Below are 4,249 nucleotides of genomic sequence, written 5' to 3'. Positions count from 1 at the left end.
AAATGTTTGTGATTTTCATGCGAATTTTGAAAATCATCACTTTTTTAGGACATATTTTTTACACTAAAAATTTTCTGATGTCCTAAGTATGCAAGTTTTTTTTTTATTTTTTATTCTTTAACAATGGTTCAAGTTATCTTATCCTTCTTCTTGTTTTCAATCTTAATCATAGTTTATTTTCTTAAGGGATTTTCAAATATGTTGTTCATGTTTTTTTTGCAATGTTTTTTTATAATGATAATCATAATTAATTTTGCAAAATTAAAAAAAAAAATGACATTAGTATTTCGAGGTTTAGATTTTTTATAAATTTATATATAGTTAATTAATACTTCAATACACAGAAAATAATTGTTACTAAAATATGCTAATTTAAAAATACATATGTATATGTATATGTATATGTATATGTATATGTATATGTATATATATATGTATATATATATATATATATATATATATATATATATATATATATATATATATATATATATATATATATATATATATATATATATCTATATATATATATAGATAGATATAAGAAAAGAGAAACCATTAAAAATAATAATTAAAAAGTATTAAAAAATTATAAATGAAAAACATTGTCAAAAAGTATTAAATATAAACCTTATTAAAAATAAAACAATTCAAAAAATATAAATAAATTAAAATTAAAAAAATAATTAAATTTAGTAATTAAATTTTTTAAAACCATTAAAATAGAAGAAAGTCTTTCGGATTAATCACATTGTTAGGATTTGGTCAAAACAATGTGATTAATGTGAAAGACTTTCTTTTACCTTATGGATCACAAAAGTCTTAAATCCAACACCATTAAAATATTTAAATTAAACTAAATTTTAAATAAAAATGATTTAAAATCAAATTTTGAAAAAAAAAAAAAAAAAAAAAAAAAGTAAAAATAACTAAACTTTTATAACTAAAAAATATTGAAAATTTAAGAAAAATTATATTTAAAAAAAAAATTATTTAAAAATTTTAAAAATTCTAATTTAAATATTTAGAAAATTTAAAATTTAAATTTATTTAAATAATATTTTTCTTTTTTGAATTACAATTTTTAAAAAAGTTAGAATTCAAAAATTTAAAATTTCAACTTAATAAAAAAAAAGAAAAACAATTTTAAAAATAAAAAATAAAATATTCAATTAAAAAAAAAAAAATCAAAATTCAGAAATTTTAAATTTTAATTTTTTTAATATACTCCAGGCATTTGGCTAGATAATATACTACCTCTTTCTTGATACCCAGCCAAAATAAGTGTTTTCTTAACGTTGTTATCATTTTGTAGCATTTGGATGACTAGTGTATTATCTCTTATGGTGCTCATTGAGAATCATTTGTTTTAGTGTTGTTGCATTAGGAATATATGACCTATTCTAATAGGTAATCAAACCTTCTGAGTTTAAGCATACCAAAAAAATTCTCCCTGCTACATTCTTAGCTGCATTTCTTGATATCTATGGTATTGTTGCACCGCTACCTACACCTGTGCTTGAAAATCTATCTTTACATTGCTTCCTACACTTTCTATTAAAGAATGAGCATGTCTACTTAGCGCATCAACAATTTTTTTTTCCTTTCACTTAATGTGATTTATTTGAATTCCAAATTCAGTAAGGAATGCTAACCATGTTTCTTGTCTTGCATTTAGATCAGGATGGATAAAGAAATACTTTAAGCTGATATGCTCAGTTACTAAAACACACTTCTTTCCCAGTAAATAATGCCTCCACATTTTTAAGGCATGGAATAGCGCAACTAGCTCCAAATCATAGACAACATAATTTTGTTTGTGCCTTTTCAGTTTTCTTGAATCATAGGAAATGACAACATTGTCCTACAGTACCACACCCTCCAATCCTTCTAAATAAGAATCCATGCACACTATAAACTCCTTATTTGGGTATGTTATCTTGAGAATAGGAGATATTTTCAGCATCTGTTTTAGTTTGTTGAAACTCTCTTGACACTTGTTTGTTCATTCGAACTTTACTCCTTTCTTCTGACAGGAGGTACTGGGGTAAGATTATTTTGAAAATCCCTCCACAAATCTTCAGTAATACCCAACAATCACCATAAAGGAGAAGACTTGTAATATATCTTTTTGTGTTGGCCAATTCATAATGGCTCTAACTTTCTCGGGATCCACCGCCAATCCTTCTTTGGAGATAATATGTCCCAAATACTAGATTCTGGGTTTGTAGAATTCACACTTACTGCTCTTTCCATAAAGTTGATGCTCCCTTAATGTTTGCAACACCAATCTAAGATTATCTTTGTTTTCTTCTATATTTTTAGAATACACTAAGATGTCATCAATGAAAACTAATACAAATCGGTGAAGTTACTAATGGAGCACACTATTCATGAGACACATGAAGGTCACAGGTGCATTGGTGAGACTGAAAGGTAGTACCAAAAATTAATAATTACCATACCGAGTCCTAAAAGCTTTCTTATGTATATCCTCGTATTTTATGAGTAATTAATGATATGTAGTTTTCAAATCAACCTTTGAAAAGACAGTTTCCACCCTCACTTGATGAAACAAATTGTCAATTTGAGGTAGGGGATATATGTTTTTGATGTTTAATTTATTTAGCTGGCTATAGTCAATGCACATTCTAAGAGTGCCATATTTTTTCTTAACAAATAATACTTGAGCTCCCCGCAATGACAGACTCATTCTAATGTAACCCTTATCTAACAAGTCCTGTAGCAGCATTTTCAATTCTAACAGTTTTGTGTTACTCATTTGGTATAGGACCTTGGATACAAGTGTAGCACCTAGCACTACGTCAAATGAGAAATCTATGTCTCTACAAGCGGGCAACATGGGAATTTGTTCAGGAAAAACATCTTGAAATTCTCTTATTATAGGTAATTGGTCTGGCCTTTCAGTTTCTGTTTTTTGTTCAACTTTTTCCACATGAACCATATAAACTTAAAATCCTTTCCTTGCTATTCTTTTCAATTGTAACATAGTTATTTGTCTGAGAGAGATAGGTGTTGTTTTTGCTCTTATCATGACTGATTCCCCTTGTGAGTTAGTGCAACTTATAGTCTTTTATAAGTAGGTTATAACAACATTTTTCTATTACAACCAATCCATACCAATTAATAGGTTAGACAACCCTAAGGGAAGGATGTTTAATTTGATTTCTATAGAATATCCATTTAGATCCACTATACAATGTTTTAACACATGGGTCACTTTCTATTTGGTACTAGTGGCTAGTTGTACTAGCCAAGGACTTTGAATTTTTTCTCATTTTAACTTACACTTTTCCACAATTTAAGGACTAATATAGGTGAAACGAGCCCCAGCATCTATTAAAATAGACATAGGCTGGTTTTGAATAATACCTTCAATGTTAATCATTATAGATTGATGTTCTTCCTGCTAGTCCTCTAATATCATGGTAGTCCTCAGAATGTTTCTAGCCACATAATTCACTGCAGATGCCTCACGTTCCACTTGAACATTCTGAATTGATTTGGGGTTATGGGGGAAATCTAACAATATATGTGGTTTGCCACAACCCCAATATTTTAGTGGCTCTCTTTCTTTACCTCTTGTGCTCTTTTTGTAACCCAACTCTAGAGTTTTTGACCCCATGTAAGATTGTGCCGGTTGACTTTGATCCCCTTTGTTAAATTTCTTTCACTGGTGGTCTTTACCAAATTTTTTCAAATATGCCAACTTTTTTCACCCCACATTCATCCCCATTTTTTTTATCCTTCTTTTTCTAGGGTCTGAAATATTCATTCTCATTTCTGAACTGCTGGTGGCAAATTCTGGTCTTCCTGATTGCTTCATCCATAGTCCTTGGATTATTGAATTAAATTCTTTCCTTACACACTATTCGTAAAGAATTCAAAAATATTAGCAACTTGGATTTTTCTTCTCTAATGGAGGGCACATATCGAAGTAAGTTGGTAAATTTGGTAATAAATTCATCCATGGTAATTTCCCCAACTTCAGCTCATGGAATTATTTTGCGTGCTCTTCATAATACATCTCGCTCAAATAACAAGATTTAAATTTTTGCTAAAACTATTCCCATGAAAAAATTTTCTCATCCAACAAGTGTATAATTTTTGTCTCCTCCCACCATAGGGTGGCCTTTTCCTGTAGCTAATAAACAACTAATCATTCTTTCAGGATGCTTTTGTATTCATACACTTAAAAATACTTGACCATATTCAAGAGCCAAGCTTT

The sequence above is a fragment of the Pinus tabuliformis genome, chromosome 5_2 (genome assembly GCF_031772625.1).
Source record: "Pinus tabuliformis cultivar Carrire ecotype Pingquan chromosome 5_2, CPIR1, whole genome shotgun sequence".
In the NCBI taxonomy this organism is placed as follows: Eukaryota; Viridiplantae; Streptophyta; class Pinopsida; order Pinales; family Pinaceae; genus Pinus; species Pinus tabuliformis.
Note: the sequence above shows the minus strand (reverse complement) of the source record.